General features: G+C 40.7%; 1 non-coding gene across 1 annotated transcript; it reads left to right on the top strand.

Annotated features, from left to right (window-relative positions):
* The first annotated feature begins 5,720 nt into the window (after positions 1-5,720).
* LOC118970743 (U1 spliceosomal RNA) lies at positions 5,721-5,884 on the top strand. Its single transcript, XR_005058831.1, has one exon. It is a non-coding gene; the product is annotated as a U1 spliceosomal RNA (small nuclear RNA).
* Positions 5,885-19,592: the final 13,708 nt, after the last annotated feature.

Here is a 19,592-nt window from a genome sequence, read left to right as displayed (position 1 = left end):
GACAGCTACATGTAGGAGAATGAAACTGGACCATTGTCTAACCCCATATACAAGGGTAAACTCAAAATGGATCAAAGACCTGAATGTAAGTCATGAAACCATTAAACTCTTGGAAAAAAACATAGGCAAAAACCTCTTAGACATAAACATGAGTGATCTCTTCTTGAACATATCTCCCTGGGCAAGGAAAACAACAGCAAAAATGAGCAAGTAGGACTACATTAAGCTGAAAAGCTTCTGTACAGCGAAAGACACCATCAATAGAACAAAAAGGAACCCTACAGTATGGGAGAATATATTTGAAAATGACAGATCCGATAAAGGCTTGACGTCCAGAATATATAAAGAGCTCACACACCTCAACAAACAAAAAACAAATAACCCAATTAAAAAATGGGCAGAGGAACTGAACAGACAGTTCTCCAAAAAAGAAATACAGATGGCCAAGAGACACATGAAAAGATGCTCCACATCGCTAATTATCAGAGAAATGCAAATTAAAACTACAATGAGGTATCACCTCACACCAGTAAGGATAGCTGCCATCCAAAAGACAAACAACAACAAATGTTGGCGAGGCTGTGGAGAAAGGGGAACCCTCCTACACTGCTGGTGGGAATGTAAATTAGTTCAACCATTGTGGAAAGCAGTATGGAGATGCATCAAAATGCTCAAAACAGACCTACCATTTGACCCAGGAATTCCACTCCTAGGAATTTACCCTAAGAACGCAGCAATCAAGTTTGAGAAAGACAGATGCACTCCTATGTTTATCGCAGCACTATTTACAATAGCCAAGAATTGGAAGCAACCTAAATGTCCATCGGTAGATGAATGGATAAAGAAGATGTGGTACATATACACAATGGAATACTACTCAGCCATAAGAAGTGGAAAAATCCAACCATTTGCAGCAACATGGATGGAGCTGGGGAGTATTATGCTCAGTGAAATAAGCCAAGTGGAGAAAGAGAAATACCAAATGATTTCACTCATCTGAGGAGTATAGGAACAAAGGAAAAACTGAAGGAACAAAACAGCAGTGGAATTACAGAACCCAAAAATGGACTAACAGGTACCAAAGGGAAAGGAACTGGGGAGGATGGGTGGGCATGGAGGGATAAGAGGGGGGGGGAAGAAGAAGGGGGTTATTAAGATTAGCATGCATGGGGGGGAGGGAGAAAGGGGAGGGTGGGCTGCACAACACAGAGAGGACAAGTAGTGACTCTACAACATTTGGCTAAGCTGATGGACAGTAACCGTAATGTGGGTGTTAGGGGGGACCTGATATAGGGGAGAGCATAGTAAACATAGTATTCTTCATGTAAGTGTAGATTAAAAATTAAAAAAAAAAAAAAGAAAGAAAGAAAGAAAAGGGGGATTACTCCTTAACAGGATAAAACTATTGGTAAATCAAAGATCAACGAATGCTTTAAATATCCTTAATGTTGATCACTTAAAGGGTGTCAGATGATCAGCTATGGAGGTACTCTTTTCTGATAATATTCCTTTCTCTTAATTAAAAAAAAAAAAAAGCAGTTACTGTGTGCTGACCTCCAGTGAGTTCTGCACAGTGGTATAGAGGGCATGTCAAAGTGTGGGCAAAGGGTCTGTTTGTTTCTATGCAGAAGATCAAGGCCTAGCTTGGATACCCAGAAAATGAACTAAGATACGATATGAGGAGGAGCTTCCGGCATCAGCACTCTCTGGAGGACTTGTGCCGGGGGGTGATCATCAAAAAGCCTCCCCAGGGATCCGGACGATGCTGCGGTTGTGGCTGCATCCAGCCCACCATCTCCTGGACTTGCCATAGGAATGAGGAGGGAGATGTCTAGGCTGGCATGTGCATACAGTGAGACAACGAATTTGACCGTATCTGTACTGTTGGAACTCAACCAGGAGTTGGGAGGGGTGCAAGTTGTAGCACTCCAAAATCTCATGACTATAGACTATCTATGGTTAAAAGAACATATGGGATGTGAACAGATCCCAGAAATGGGCTGCTTTAATTTGTCTGATGGTTCAAGTACAGTTGGACAATATCCATCATATCATAGAAAATTTTTCACAAATGCCTAGGGTGCCTAAATGGTTTTCTTGGCTTCACTGGAGATGGATGGTAATTATAGATTTGCTTTGTTTATGTCACCGTATTCCTATTATGTTAATATGTGTGTGCAAATTAGTAGTTTAAAACCTATACATACTTAAGGTACTCTACAAGAAGATATGTCAAAGAAATAATCAATCCTCCCATGTTTCCTCCATATGCTACATCTATAGCTTTTCTTCTTCCTCCCTAATTACAACCCTTAAATAGAATTCGTGCCTCATATCGAATTTACCAAGTATCATAATTCCTCCAGGTGGTAAAGATACCTCGAGACAAGTGCTGGGCATAGAAGCCACAGGGCATAAATCTGCAAAGAAGTAAAAAGCTAACCTTTGCAAACAATATGGCTTCTCTCTCACTTACCAACTTTACATTTCCCTGTATGGCCCCGGAAGATGACTGGTTAGCCAGAGACGGGTAAGATTCCTCAAGGGAGGAACAACCTAAGACAGGCACAGTTGCAGGGGGGCCATCAGGTGAGAATTTGGGGATCAACAGAGGTGAGGCTCAGAACCTCACCCCCCCTGCTTTGAGAGAAATCTTCTGCATCCGTGGATGTCTTGCTGCCCTTGTCTAGCCTGGATTAATACTTAGTCCATAGGCACACACCTGATCATCTGATCATCTACATTTGCCTTCTTACAGCACTAAACTATGTTTTTTACCTTTATCTTGCATCTACCTACCACTTCAGCATTTTATTAAAAATAAAAATAATAATAATAGGAGAAATGTGGTATCAACATATAAATCAAGTACAAAAATCAAACGAATATTCATATTTGACCTGATTGTTTATAGGTCATAATGCATGATCAAAACCGAAAGTTTCTGTGATTAATGCCCTTGTACGGTTCACCATGTAAGAATTTATTCACTACGTAAGAATTCGTTCACCATGTAAGAACTTGTTTGTTATGCTTCAGAAGATTGGAGACTGACGAGAATTAGGCTTGAGATGGATTAATGATTGTACATTGAGCGTTGTCCCCCATATACTGAATTTTATTGTTGTTAACAACCATTTGATCAATAAATGAGAGATGCCCTCTCAAAAAAAAAATATTGTGTATAATACATACTTTCTTGTGTATCTGTAGAAATTCTTCAACAACTCTATGCATTGAATGTGGATGCTGAGAAGTCTGATGAAGCCCTACTTTTCTCTTTGCAAGTGACTTGGTTTTTTTACCTGGAGGCCTACAGATTTTTTTTCTTTACCTTTCAGATGTAACAGTTTTATTAAGACATGTCTAGAATTAACTATAAGGGGAAATTTTTCCCAAAGTCATGGTATGTACTTGCAATATGTAAATGCAAGTTTTATTTCATGAGATTTTTCTGGGATTATAATTTTTACATATTAGTCCTATTTCATTGTTTTGTGTTTCTTTTTTAGGGTCTCCAATTCAAAATGGGTGAATATTCTTTGCCTCTCTTGTAAGTATACCATACTCTGTCTAGCATACTCCACCCTTCCACAGCCGACCACTTCTGGCTTCGCTCTGCAGATTGCTTCTCTGGGAGAGCTGCACAGCTAGCATTTGGGGACTTCCCATACGTGTTATTCTAAATTGGATCCTGTATCTTCTTTCTTGGTTTATTCTCTTATTATGGTGAAGCATATTCTCTGGTAAAATTCCTGATAAAATGTACATGGTAGGTAAATATTTTGAGACCTTGCATGTTCAAAAAAAAACATGTCATTCTAGCTTCTTACTCTGATCACATGTAATTTTAGGTTAAAAAACATTTTCACACAGAATTGCATTTTTCCACCATCATCTAGCTTCCAGATGTTGAGATTAACAATTTAGAAACTATTTTTAATTTTTTTCTTTTGCATGTGACTGTTTCTTCTGAAATTTCATACTGATGTTTCTCATGTTCTGTCATTTTCCATTCCTTGTTAGGGACACCCTGTCACTTCAATCTGGAACTTATATTCTTCAACTATGGAAAATTTTCTCACTTTTTAAATAATTTATTCTCCCTCAACTAGGAGGCTCATTTTCTGCAAACTCTTATGAATCAGATGCTGGACTTCATAATTTAATCTTCTAATTTCCTCAGCTCTTCTGTTTTTCTTCTCTTTTCTCTTTGTTCTTTCTTGGTGCTATTTCCTCAACTTCATCTCCCAACCCTTTCACTGCATGGTTTATTTTTGCTATCCTGTTTTAATCTTCCAAGAGCTCTTTCTGGATCTCTGACTTGTCTTTTATGTAGCATCCTGTTCTTGCTTATTATTGCAACATCTTCTGTATCTCTTTATAGTTTCTTTGAAGTTTGCTTTTGTTCCTTGCAGTCCTTCTTTTCACTAGCTCCTTTATCTTATTGTTTATTTTTGTTGTTGCATCTTATTATTCTTGTTGCTCTCTTATTTTGATCTCCTTGGTATTCAGGCCTTCTTTTAAAAAATGTCTGCTGATCCTTGAATTTTCATTTTTATGTAAGAGGAGCACAGTGAAAGATGTAAGTATAAGTTCTGTGTACATGAGTGGGACATGACTGCTAGAAAGCTTTCTCTGTGAAGTGATCGTGTATTTAGTCCACTTTGCACTGGAGACTTTCATGTGCCAATATTGGTAGGTATTTCCTCTGAAGAGATTAGTATTTCCAGAGAAGTTTCTTTAAAATTCATGCCTGGGAATGCTTGCTGGGAGCCAGTTGAAGGAAGGGTAACAGTCTCGTATTTAGGAATGAGATATTCACTCTTCAGCCTTCTTTCAGTTGCACGTCTCCACTTTGCCTCATGTCTTCCAGTGCAGAGACTCTCTGATTCAGTATTTCCAGAGATTAGACCTCTTGCTCCTTATGGGGTGGGAGAAATCTTCTGTTAGTGAAAGAAAAGGTCAGGAGCCTAGTGATCTAAATGCTACTTTTGCAAACTAGCAAAAAATTATCTTCGGGACTTGGGGCCAGGAGTAGCTGCTGGGGAAATCATTCTCTAGCAATCACAGTCTAGCCCTACAGTAAGGATGGGAAAACACAACAGCTCTAAGATTATACAGTAGAGTCAACCCACTTCCTGGAAAAGATTAGAATTAACCATCATCTTAAAATACCTTATCTGGTGATTAATAGGGCCTCAATAATATGTATAATCAAAATAATAGACCATTTTTGATAGTTGTGAAAGTAGGTGCCAAATGACTGTAATTTTCAAGTCTTTCTAAAACCTGATAACATATCACCTGAAAGACAATGCAGGGTTGGATCTTTCTGAGTTCAGTATACTTGAAAATTCAGAGCTGCTGAATGAGACCTGTGGAATGAGGAGGAACAAGCCACCCACACTGGGTTGGCAGGTAGTTCCCTTGGCACACCTGAGCTCTCACTTCAGGGAAATAAAAACATCAGGGCTCTTTTGATTAGAGGAAGTTTTAATACAAACAAAGGAAATAAAGTCACAAGGTTTGTTAGTTACAAGTCCCAAAATGGGCTTCAGTGAGCCCGGGGAAGGGCAATCTTTTGTCCCAAATCATGAGCAAGCAGGAGATAGAGAGCAGGGTAGTAAGGCTTAGTCCTTGTAAGTTAGTTGGGACAGTGGTCACTAGTTTTTCATAGGCTCAACTCTGAGTGGTCATTTTAAAAGATGCCCTGAGAGATACTTACCTGGCAGGGGAAATACCATGATCATGAAGGTGGTTTTCCCAGGGCGAGGCTTATCCATTGCACTCTGGCTGTGCTGACCCCTGAGATTTCCCCAAATGTGGGAAACTCAGCTGCATCATTTCTGGTAGTGGGGGACTGCATTCGTACCTTCCCCTTAAAATTAAAAAAAAAAAAAAAGCCCTGAGAAAAGCAAGGTGGGAACTAGTGGGAATCCTAAATTCAGGTCCTTTGCTAAATGTCCAGATTCGCAATGTGAGCAGGGCTGTTATACTGTAAAATGCTTAGGCAGGAGCATTTCAAAATAGCTGTTTCCTCAGCATAGGTAACAGAGCTTAATCTACCCCAATTTTGGATTTGTTATGTAGCTTTGAGGTCTCTAAGGTTGCTGCAGGATAGAGGAGGAAATGGGCACCACAGGGGGCCTGTCCACACTTGAATAGGCATGGCAGGAATAGTGGTTTTGACCGGAACTAAGTCTGTCCCTCTTCACATGTTGGCACAGAAGCTTGAGATGGTCTCCTAAGCCATGCTCTTGACATGTGCCGTCTGCTTGGGGAGGCCTAATGCTATAATGCAGTCTTAGTTTACATCTACTGTCCTGGAGTAATAACTGAGAAGACTTCCCTTAACTCTCTAAATTACCTTTGACAATAACTCATATGATCACTCTACATATGACTTAATGCTGCAAGAAGAGAGAATCACAAAGGAAAGGAGAAAACCCCAGAGCCCCACCCCTTGACCTGAGAATGCTGTGGGAGAATTTGATCTTAAATCATAATTTTACAGATTCTCCAAAAGAGTAGAAGAGGTTGAGAGAGACAGCTTTAGCCTTGGAGTAAAGTCTATGCCCTCTATGAATGAGGAGCAGCATCAGAAATGTCTGTAGGCCCCCAATGATTTAGAATGTAGTCTAAGATTTCTCTAAGATTAAGGACTAAGATTAATGATTTAGAAAAGAACCAATTTACAATGACTTTGCTAATGCTAATCTAGGTGAAACTGGACAGAGATGCATATTGCTGTCATAAAACTAACATTTCCTTACTTAAAGTTGAATTTGTAAGGTTTAAACTTTGTAAATAAATAAAGCATTTGACAACAGCAATGTAGAGGCAGGAAGGACTTATATACAGTTAAATATTTCAAGGCTTATTTTTGTCAAGAGAATGGTAAAAGTAACCATTTATATTAAAGTGTAATAAGTCAAGGATGCATGTTGCAATCTCTATGGTAACCACTGAAAGAATAGTAAAAGAATGCATAACAAACTAATAAAAATGGTAGGGGGATGTGAGGAAGATGATGATGTAGAGAGAGCATGAACCCATCTCCTTCCACCTTCACACCTGAACCCATCTCCTTCCACCTTCACACCAAATCCACACCTACACACAGAGCAATTCATCTTCAGGAAAAACTGAGGACAAGTGAACACCTTCTGCACAATGAGGGATACAAAGATCAAATACACAGATCAATTCAAGATGGCGGCATGAGAGGTGAGACAGAGAACTCCTCCCAAAACCATATATAATATGAAAATATAGTTAATACAACTAATCCTAAAACAGCAACAAGAAAGCTGCACCAGACTGCATACACCTGGAGAACAGAGCAGACATCATGAAACAGGGTAACTTATGAAAGCCTTGATCCTGTGGGACCCAAGCCCTTCCTCCACCCCAGCTCACCAGCAGGAGGAAGAGAAACAAAGCGGGGAGGGGGTGGAAGCATAGGACTGCTGAACACCCTGCCCTGGAGATCTGTATTGGAACACAAACCTACATTACATGGTGCTCTGGAGATTAATGGGGTTGGAAAGATAAGCAGGCGGAATACTTGAGACACTGAGATTCCAGCCATTTGTGGAGGACAGAGATCCACATCCGGCCACTCTGGGATAAAGGAAAGGCAGGCGGTCTGAGAGGTTTCCTAGCAGCAAGAGGGCTGCTGAAAGGGTGGGGATTGCACAGAGCTTGCTGCACAGAAGGGATAGATAGAAAAGGTTGTCTGAGTAAACTCTGCCCAGCAAGTTGGGAACTTTGAAGAGCTTCAGGTGCTCCATACCCCTGGCTACTCAGCTTCAAGGCCCCCCACTGTGATACACAGCCTGCTGTGCTTTCCTCCTGGCTGCCGGCACCAGCTAGCAAACCAGCAGTCACTGGGTTGGCCTCAGGCCACCAGAGGGAGGCCACACATATGACAGCTACAGACACAAAGCAAAGAGGCTTTCACCAGTGTGCTTGGCTCACTGGCTCTGACAGTGGAGACAGGTGCTGCAGCCAGGAAGCAAGAAACAATTCTTTCCTCCCCCCAGGCACCAGCACCACTCCCCTGTGACCCCCAACCTCAGTCCATGGGCTGAGCATCTCCAGAGACTAGATCTTCTGGGCACTACAGGGTGCCACATAGAAATATAAAATGTCAGATGAACCTGGATTAGATTAAAATCTCACAAACCCCAGAAAAACGGCCAAATGAAACTGAACTCACCAATCTTCCTGAAAGAGAGTTCAAAATAAAAATCCTAAACACGCTCATTGAGGGACAGAAAAATATTCAAGAATTCAAGGACAAATTTAAGATGGAGATTCAATCATTAAAAAATTCCATATCTGAAATGAAACATACAATGGAGGAATTTAAAAGCAGATTAGATATAGCAAAAGAGATGGTAAATGGAATAGAAATTAGAGAAGAGGAATACAAAGAAGCTGAGGCACAGAGAGAAAAAAGAATCTCTAAGAATGAAAGAATATTGAGAGAACTGTGTGACCAATCTAAATGGAACAATATTTGCATTATAGGGGTACTACAAGAAGGAGAGAGAAAAATGGATAAAAAGTGACATTGAGGAGGTAATTGCTGAAAATTTCCCCAATCTGGTGTAGGAGGTAGTCTCTCAGGCCATGGAGGTGCTCAGATCTCCCAACACAAGGGTCCTAAGGAAGATAACACCAAGACACATAATAATTAAAATGGCAAAGATCAAGGATAAAGACAAACTTTTAAAAGAAACTAGAGAGAGGAAAAAAAATCACATACAGAGGAAAACCCATCAGGTTATCATCAGACTTCTCAACAGAAACCTTACAGACAAGAAGGGATTGGCATGATATATTTAATGCAATGAAACTGAAGGGCCTCAAAACAAGAATACTCTACCCAGAAAGATTTTCATTTAAATTTGAAGGAGGGATTAAACAATTCCTAGATAAGCAAGAGTTGAGGGAATTTGCCTCCCACAAACCATCTCTACAATGTATTTTAAAGGACTGCTCTAGATGCAAGTATGCCTAAGGCTAAATAGCTGTCACCAGGGGAAATAAAACCAAAGCAAAGTAGACCAATTAATTACTAACCAGATGCAAAATCAAATCAACTACCCCCAAAGTCAATCAAGGGATAGACTAAGAGTACAGGATATGATACCTACATATATAAGGAATGGAGGAGGAAGAAAAAGGAGGGGGAAAAAAAGAACCTTTAGGTTGTGTTTATAATAGCATACTAAGTGAGTTAAATTAGACTGTTAGATAGTAAGGGAATTACCCTTGAACCTTTGGTAACCACGAATCTAAAGCATGCAATGGCAGTAAGTTCATACCTATCAATAATCACCCTAAATGTAAATGGACTGAATGCACCAATCAAAAGACATAGAATCACTGAGTGGATAAAAAAGCAAGACCCATCTGTATGCTGCCTACAAGAGATGCACTTCAAACCCAAAGACATACATAGACTGAAAGTAAAGGGATGGAAAAAGATATTTCATGCAATTAATAGGGAGAAAAAAGCAGGAATTGCAGAACTTGTATCAGACAAAATGGACTTCAAAACAAAGTAACAAGAGACAATGAAGGACATTACATAATGATAAAGAGGTCAGTCCAACAAGAGGATATAACTATTATAAATATCTATACACCTAATACAGGATCACCTACATATGTGAAACAAATGCTAACAAAATTAAATGGGAAATAGATACAATGCATTCATTTTAGGAGACTCCAATACACAACTCACTCCAAAGGATAGATCAACCAGACACAAAATAAGTAAAGAGACAGAGGCACTGAACAACATATTAGAACAGATGGACCTAATGAACATCTACAGAACACTCCATCCAAAAGCAACAGGATACACATTCTTCTCAAGTGCACATGGAATATTTTCAAGAACAGATGATATACTAGGCCACAAAAAGAGCCTCAGTAAATTCAAAAAGATTGAAATTGTACCAACCAGCTTCTCAGATCACAAAGTATGAAACTAGAAATAAATTACACAAAGAAAATGAAAAATTCCACAAACACATGGAGGCTTAACAACATACTCCTAAATAATCAATGGATCAATGACCAAATAAAAACAGAGATCAAGCAATATATGGAGCAAAAAGACAACAATAATTCAACACTGCAAATCTGTGGGATGCAGCAAAGGCCTTGCTAAGAGGGAAGTATACTTCAATACAGTCCTCCTCAGGAAAAAAGAACAATCTCAAATTCGAGAAAATAAAGAAAATAGATAAACCCCTAGCCAAACTTATCAAGAAAAAAAGAGAGTCTACACACATAAACAGAATCAGAAATGACAAAGGAAAAATCACTATGGACACCACAGAAATACAAAGAATTATTAGAGAATACTATGAAAAATTATATGCTGTAACATACTGGATAACCTAGAAGAAGTGGACAACTTTCTGGAAAAATACAACTTTTCAAAGCTGACCCAGAAGAAGCAGAAAATCTGAACACACCAATTACCAGCAAGGAAATTGAATTGGTAATGAAAAAACTACCTAAGAACAAAGCCCCTGGACCAGATGGTTTCACTGCTGAATTTTATCAAACACTTAGGGAAGACCTAATACCCATTCTCCTTAAAGTTTTCCAAAAAGTAGAAGAGGAGAGAATACTTCCAAACTCAATTTACAAAGCCAGTATCATTCTAATACCAAAGCTAGACAAAGACACCACAAAATAGAAAATTGCAGACCAATATCCCTGATGAACAAAGATGCAAAAATACTCAACAAAATATTAGCAAATCGAATTCAAAAATACATCAAATAGATCATCCATCATGCCCTTCCTTTCTGGTCTGTAAGGTTTCTGCTGAAAGGTCTGATAATAGCCTGATGGGTTTTCCTTTGTAGGTGATCTTTTTTCTCTCTATGGCTGCTTTTAATACTCTGCCCTTGTCTTTGATCTTTGTGATTTTAATTATTATATGTCTTGGTGTTGTCCTCCTTGGGTCCCTTGGGAGACCTGTGGACTTTCATGGTCTGAGAGACTATTTCCTTCCCCAGATTAAGGGGAGTTTTCAGCAATTATTTTCTCAAAGACACTTTCTATCCCTTCTTCTCTCTCTTCTTCTTCTGGTACCCTATAATGCAAATATTCTTCCGTTTGGATGGGTCACACAGTTCTCTTAATATTCTTTCATTTCTAGAGATCCATTTATCTCTCTCTGCCTCAGCTTCTCTGTATTCTATTCTCTGATTTCTGATTTCTATTCCATTAATGGCCTCTTGCACCTCATCCAGTCTGCTCTTAAGTTCTTCCATTGTTTGTTTTATTTCTGTTATCTCCCTCTGGAATTCATCCCTTAGCTCTTGCATATTTCTCTATAGCTCCATCAGCATGTCTATGACTTTTACTTTGAATTATTTTTCAGGAATATTGGTGATTATAGTCTCACCAAGCCCTCTCTCTGGTGTTTGAGGGATTTTGGACTGAACAAAGTTCTTCTGCCTTTTCATGGTGATGGGATTGGTCACTGGTGAGTGGCATGTGTGTCAGCTGGGAGAACAAAGCCCCTTTCTGCTTGCCAGTTGCTTTGCCTGTCTCCACTCTCTGGGCCAGTTAACCATACACAGGGAGCAGCCTCTGGGTTAATCCACTAAGCTGTCATGGGTGAGGCAGCCTTCTAGTGGCCTAGGGCAATGGTAGGGTTTGCAGGCCAGCAGAGCATGTTCTGCCACAGAAGCAAAGCCCCTTTGTGCCTCCCCGTCTCTGCGCCTGTCTCTGCTGTCTGTCCCTGTCATTGCATGCAGGGAGCAGCCTCTGGGTTAATCCCCTGAGCTGCCGTGGGCGGGGTGGCCCTCTACATCACCTCAGGGATTGGTGGGGGTCGGAGGCAATCAGCATGTGTTCTGCTGTGAGAATGGAACCCCTTCATGCTTCCCAGACTCTGCGCCTGTCTCCACTGCTGGTCAACCGTGCACAGAAAGCAGCCTCTGGGTTAATCCCCTGAACTACCTTGGGCAGGGAGGCCCTTGGGATGGCCTAGGGCACTGGTGGGGGTCACAGGCAAGTGGCGTGTGTTCTGCCGTGTGTTTGTGCCTCCCAGACTCTGCACCGGTCTCCACTGTCTGTGCTGATGCGCAGGGGGCAGCCTCTGGGTCTGGGCTGGTTAGTCACAGGTGGGGAGAAGCCTCTGTGTGGTTGCTTGTAAGCAGGGCTGCTCTGGGGCTGTCCCGCAGCAATAGCAGGTCAGTGTTTGCTTGCAGTGCCAGCAGGGTGGAAAGAACATCAGGCTGCTTATCACTGTGAGGGACTTTGGAGCTGAGTTGCCCCCCAGGGGGTTAGGGCGCCTGAAGTTCCTGAAAGTTCCCAGCCTGCTGAGTGTGCCAGGACGATTTTGTACACCTGTTAAACCGTTATCCCTTTAAGACTTTTAAAGTGCCTGCTTTTCTTTTGTCCCAGGGCAGCCAGCTATGGGAACCTGTTTGCAGTCTTAGTCTCAAATTTTGCTTTTCCGTTCCTCTTATATCCAGAGCACCATGCAATGTGTGTCTGTGCTCCCATGGCAGATTACTAGGGCTGGTTATTTAGCAGTCCTGTGCTTCCACTCCCTGCCCACTCTGATTCCCTTCCTCCCGCTGGGTGAGCTGGGGTAGGGGAGGTGCTTGGGTCTCGGTGGATCACGGCTGTGTATATTACCCTTTTCCATGAGATGTTGGGTTCTTGCAGATGTAACCTGGCTCGTGTACTGAATCTTGTGGTCACTCTTTTAGGAATAGTTGTATCTGCTGTATTTTAAAAACACATATGGTTTTGGGAGGAGATTTCTGCCACCCTACTCACGCCGTCCTCTTGAGAATCCTCCCAGTGTCATCAATTCTTGTTTCTTTTTGGCACTTGCATCTTTGTTGGAAAATTATGCTTTGAATTTTCATTCAATTTCTTTTCAATTTTTTTAAATTTCACAATTATATAAAATCACTGTTAATGCCACATGGGTTCATCGCTAGGAATAAGGAAACAACATGATTACACCCTGTCTGTGTGTGACCTGAGTAACAGGGACTCAGTGACCAATTAGCAGCAAACTTTGAAAGAAGTGATATGATTAGTCAGGGATCATGATGTGAATCTGTTACATATGTAGTGATTTGTGGACTGAAGACTCAGCAGCAAAGTTTGTACTTTATTTAGTTAATCACAGTTACTATACTGGTGGTAACTGAAATTTGAACTGTGTTGTTGGGATACTGCTGTTATTCAACTAAATCGTGTTCATAGAAATGTATGCATATTGGAACCATGCAAAGTGAGAAGTGCCTATAGCTTCTTTTTTACTGATTCAATATACCTGATACAAAGGAAGAAAGGAGAAAACTCCATAGTGGTGCCACACCATACTGGCACACCCAGGTCAGTTTCCTCAGATTCTACAGGCCTTGTTAGTCTTTTTTTCCACTACATTCTCCAGGATGCCAAGAAAGGCACTACTAGGGCACTAGGGAGTCTGGTGGCACAGGGAACCCAGTTTCTAATACAACTTGCTCCATTTATCATCAAATGGATAGGTTCCAACTTCCAATTATCATCTGATGTCTTATCAAAACATATTTTTCCCTTTGTTTGATTTTTTTAAGGGGTAACTTTTGGAAAGTACAGTTTGTACCATTTTAGAAATAGAATTCCCTGCCTAAAAAATCACCTTCAGTTTAATTATGAAGATGCACAGGAAAATAGGCCAATTTTTCATAAGCACACCCCTACCCATTCCAATAAATTAATAAGACAATCCCACCCACCCCACCCCTCCATCATTTCCTCTTTACTCCCTACTCACAGTAACTGTGAGAAATAACTGTGCTTCCCTCTGCTTCTCCCAGAAGCCTGTGCAAGGCCACAGGACTAACCTGACTGGGGAAAGAAAGCACAGGCATGGGCCAACCACTATGAAAGTATCTCTTCTATCCAACCATGGAAAAATCTCTAACAAAGACCTTAATCTTGACCTTCAAAAATAGACTGACAATTTCAAGTGGGCCTAAGGAACATAGGTGGGACACAGGACAGGGATGGGCTATAACACAAGATGGTAGTTCCAGATCAAACACTCCAGTCTGGGCATCCCCAACAAGGAGCGTGTATGAGACTGAGGGAAACGGAGCCCATCTCATTCCAATACATACCTGATCTGGCTCTGATGCTGCCTGCCCAGAAACAAAATTTGCCTGCAGAAGGCCCTGAAGTCACTTCACCTACTGTCCGGGGGCTTTCTGTCTGGTGACACTGCTGGGCTCTTCCCACCCTCACTTTTCTCTCCATTGTGTTCTTTCCAGATACCAACTGTTCAGTCTACAATTATTTTATTAACTTGTTTAAAGTTAATAAACAATTAACTTTAGTAATTATTAGGAAATTACCAGGTGTAAAAATAACTTTGAAGTTGAGTAAATTTAGAGTTCTGGGTGTCGGAAACAAAATTCAGGTGAGGAAATTAGAAGAGCTAATTGGCTTTAGTAAACATTTCATAAATGGAGCAGCATCCCATCTAGCAAATAGAACAGGATGCTGTCTGCAGTAAAAGAAAAGCTTTTAAAGGCAGAAAGGAGGAGAAAAAAGGAAATTATTTGCAAAGAATGCATTGTTTTAGGCAGGGCTGGCCCTCCTCAGGAAAACAAAATGCCTAATCAAAATGCTGACTGGGAAATTCCAGTTTGGCTGGTTAAAAATGTTACATTCCTGGAGGACATGGAACTGCAGTTAGGTTAGGTATTAAGCCTTGGATTACTGATGTGGGCATTAACATAAGTAACTTCATTTGGGGCCTGTTGTTTTCTTATCAGACTCTCAGTTTAACTGAGAGGTGGGATCAAAACTGAAAGCATTAGTGCCCCTCTCAGCTACCACTCCTTAGTTCTTGCAACTTTCATTGATCTTTTGTGTAGTATTCACAGGTCATGATGTGTTTACTTAATCTCTGTTATATTTGCTTGCAGTTTATGCCTTCAGGTTTACAATTATTGAGTCAATCATCCTCTTCATTCCTTTTCTGCCGTTTTGGTCTTAGAGTGGTCATTTGCTTTGTGGTTAATGGTTGCAAACATGCACTTAAAGATTTTGAGAGAATATAATGCAAACAGAGAGATTACTATGATCATGATTATTATAAGCAGGACAATTCCCAAAGTTTGGAGTGCACTTCAGAGCCATCGTCCCCAAGACCCAAACCAATCAAAATTAAATGTCCAAGAAAGACCCCCATGGAAGGAGTCATCTTTTTAAGCCAGGTAGCTTGTTCAGTGATCTATTATATAATTGAGTTTTAACTTCCCTAGAAATGTTAATCCGTGTATATCAGGTGGTGTTGGCCACAGCACAGACACCTTGATCAGTTGCAAGATAATCAAGAACTATTCTGTTGTCAATAACTTTGACCAGAGAATCTACCGATCTTTGTTGGGTGGCTATTGTTTTAGCAACAGACTCATTAGTATCTTCAAGAGCTGAGAGGATTTTGATCACATTCTCACCCCTAACCAGGGAACTATGGCCCTGCCAAACGAGGCAAATCCTGGTTATGAACGCCTCTGGGTAGGCCTCTTCTAACTCGACCATGTAAATGAAGAGTCCACGATGAAATGTCTTAGTTTCCTTGTAGGGGTGCAGTTGGATAACCGAAGCCACATTGCCTGGCTGTACCAGCCATCTAGGCATTCATAGGCCCAAGGAGAATGATAACGACCACAATTGTAAGCCCTCTCAGGGCACGAACCCCTTCTACTAAGGTGACACTGGTAATGGACAGACAGGAGCTTTTTATGACAACTTCAGCAGTCTTAAAGGCAAAGTTTACCCTGCTTAGCAATGGCCTGACAGATATGAATAATGGCATAATCTTTCCAGGCCAGTGTCAGTAAAGGAAAGGAAGGGAAGAAGAAAGGGCTTTGTGTTTAAAGTATGAAATCTTGATTCTTGGGAGGAAGCAGTCTACCTAGATGTCAGTTATGTCTCTTCCTAGTCAACTTGATTCAGATGTCTCCAATGCTTATATAGCATCAGATGTCAGGTGGAGCCTTCTTTAGCTGTGAGATATATATCCAGAGATTAAATCCCTGAAATTTGGCTTCCATGTAGGTAGTAAAGAAGGCCTTGTATAGTCCCTTCTCAGTACATTCAAGTGTAGCCTTTATTCTTACAGTTCAGTTACATGATCTGAAAGTTATCAGAAATCTGTACTCTAGAGTACTTGTCAGATTCTTTTTTATTAATTTCTCTGAAGATCAAACAAATCTTCAGGAAGCTTTTGTAAAAGCGTCTGAGTAAAACAGTAACCAAAAATGTCAAAAGACTTTAAAATGACATGGTCAAAGGTCTGATCAGAATTCAACACAATGTAACTGACAATGAAATTTGGTTATTTCTGTGACATATATTTTAAGATGATAATTAAAATTATGACTGATAATATTATATCAGGACAAATCAGAATCTGGGGAATTTAATATAATTTCTAGAATATATACTAATAACATTAACCCACAGAATTGTAACCTAATATTTATCATCACTTACTTGACAATGCCTATTATGTTATTTAGCATGCCAAATAGGCCTAATTAGTTTAATATATCTCTTTGATATGTTTCAAGGACCCTCTAAAATATCTAAAAGTTACAAAAAGGTAAAAAGGACTTTATTTAGAATTTGATTTTGAGGAACTTGGCCAAAAATGTCAAAAAAGTTTTAAAACACTTGATCAAATGGATTATAGATCACTGTCATCAAAGTTGTTTTTAGTAAAAATTTGTCATTTCTGTAAATATTCACAGCTTCCAAGGTGATGCAGTTTTTAAACATAAAAGAAGCAGGTGTGTTATGAGGTGGCATACTTGACACTTTTGAATGTAAGGATCCCATTAGCTAAAGCTCTTGGAACTGAACTAATACCTAAAAGGCATATGCCTCTAGGTGGAGGATTTTGTGCATTTTAGGGTATACCTCATGGCACCTAAGTTTTCTTGAGGTTGGCAGGTAACCTAGTGTCAATCTAACCTGTTCTGGGACCAATGGATCCTAACACTGGAGTCTTTGATTTAGGTGGCAGTCACTCTAACAGCTCTTAAGGGCTTGACCCATGCCCACCAATTTTTTCAGTTTTGGCCTCCAGAATCCCTACTGTAATTAACCATTACCACATGTGCACATGAATAGAAACCAAGAGTAACTGAGTAAATGGAACTATGGACAACACCAGTAACCAAGAACTAGAGAACTGGAGAAAGGACTGAACCAGCAGACCTCAAAGAATAGGGACTACAGACTTATTCCATACATATGGAGAATTGCAGCTGCCACCAACAGTTCCCAGCATGGAATCTGAGGAACAAGAACCGGGGTTTATAAGTTACTGCAGACTAGCAAATAGAAGGCCCTGCATACACCACAAGGCTTCTGATGTTCTCAGGAGAGGAGAGCTGGGGGGAAATTCTAACCCTCCTCTCAAAGACCCTCCATTTTCCCTTCCCCTCAAGCTTCATTTTATTGTCTTTGCTTCCTCTTCAAATTGGCCAGTTGCATAGTTTCTGTGTACATAAATACACAATTACCCTTCAACCCCAGTGAAAACCAAGTCCCAATTACCCTACGTCAACAAAGGACAGGAGTTACTCTTCCAGGATTCTAGATGGATCTTGACCAAGAAAGAAACAGGACTCCTTTATGCCCCAGCACCCAGCCATTTGCTCTAAAAAGACCACTAAATGAAAAGTTCTCCCTCAAGCAGAGCTGCAGAAAGAAGCAAAGAAATTGAGGGCTGTGAGGAAAGTCATTCTAAGATTGTCCAGACAGAAAGCACTCAGAAATTAGGTGGTGGAAGGCTATCCAAGTGTTTTAATACTGGGCTCTATGTTTGGAGACCTTGTTGGAAGGGTTCAGTATTGTGTTCCTTAACCACTCCATTGCCCTGTAAGGTACTATGTGAGGCACTTTGGGAAGACAAGGTGAGAAGGACAGGATTCCCTCTTCTCACAGAACTTCTGATACTGCAGCTAAGACAGAAATGTAAGTTGATACAAAACAGGGCAACATTTAGTGGAACAATATAAGAGAAGCCAAGCAGTGGGAGGTCTAAAGTGGAAAAGTGGTTATCCCATGTGAGGGATGAACAAGTGTTCACAAAAGAGGCAGAATTGGAACTTGGCTTTAGAGATGGAATAGGGTTTGATTAGAGAGAAAATCAGAGAGAGCACCCATGGCAGAGGGGACTTCATGAGAAAAGGTGTGGAAAAAAGAAAGTGTGGAGCATATCCCCAGAATATTGTGAAGTGTGGAATGGGGGTGAGAGGGAGGGGGAGGAATGCGCAGGTCCAAGCTCCCTCCTGTGTCCTGAGGCTGCTGGACATAAACCATGACCCAGATGGAGTTGCTTTTGTTCACCAGGTCAAGAAACACAGCCTGCTGCCCAGTGAGTCATCTCTCACCTGTGCTCAACTCTCCATATTCTCTGCCCACACCTGGCAACATTCCTGTTCTGCTTTATTAATGAGTACAAGGTATGTTTCCAGAGGCAACCATTAAAACAAAAAGCTTGGCTTCTACTGCAAGGGAAACTTCTTTTAAAAGCTCATCTATAACAGCTTACCCATAAACATTTGCTTTGTGGTAGTTATCTTTACTATTCTCACATACGGAAAATAGCAAATAGATGGGTAATATAAAGGTCTGAGATCTTGACAGAGACACTGGCTTGAGTTTGGTCAGGTGAGCCAATAAGTACATACCACGGTCCAGAGTACAATTTCTGTAGGGGGCACATCCACCAGGGAGAACTCTGCAGGAGACCTCGATGTGACTCAAGGATCCTGGTTCTCTACCACAATCAGGCACCTGTGCAACTTGGTATAAAAGCCCCAGAGTGGGCCCAACAGGTCCTAGGATCCACCCTGGATCTACCATTACTCTCTACATGGCTTCCAGAAAGTCACCTCAACCTCTGCATCTCAGATTCCTCATCCCCAGAATGAAGTATCTTGCTGATCTCAAAGGCTTGGTAACCTTTCTTAAAGAAAGGTTGGGAAAGGAAATAGTCTCTCAGGCCATGGAAGTGTATAGATCTCCCAACACAAGGGACCCAAAGAAGACAACACCAAGACATACAATAATTAAAATAGCAAAGATCAAGGACAAGGACAGAGTATTAAAAGCAGCCAGAGAGAGAAAAAGATTACCTACAAAGGAAAATCCATCTTTCTATCATCAGACTTTTCAGCAGAAACCTTACAAAAAAAAGGGAGTGGCACGATATATTCAATGCAATAAAACAGAAGGGCCTTGAAACAAGAATACTCTATCCAGCAAGGTTATTATTTAAATTTGAAGGAGGGATTAAACAATTCCCAGATAAGCAAAAGTTGAGGGAATTTACCTCTCACTAACCATCTCTACAGCATATTTTAAAGGGACTGCTCTAGATGAAAATGCTCCTAAGGATAAAGAGCTGTCATGAGAGGAAATAAAACCACAGTAAAGGAAGCAGACCAATTAATTACTAACCAAATGCAAAATTAAATCAGCTACCCACAAAGTCAGTCAAGAGATACAGA

This window comes from Manis javanica, chromosome 1, assembly GCF_040802235.1.
Source record: "Manis javanica isolate MJ-LG chromosome 1, MJ_LKY, whole genome shotgun sequence".
Taxonomy (NCBI): domain Eukaryota; kingdom Metazoa; phylum Chordata; class Mammalia; order Pholidota; family Manidae; genus Manis; species Manis javanica.
The sequence above is the reverse complement of the archived record's forward strand: the minus strand, read 5'-3'. Positions and strand labels throughout refer to the sequence as shown.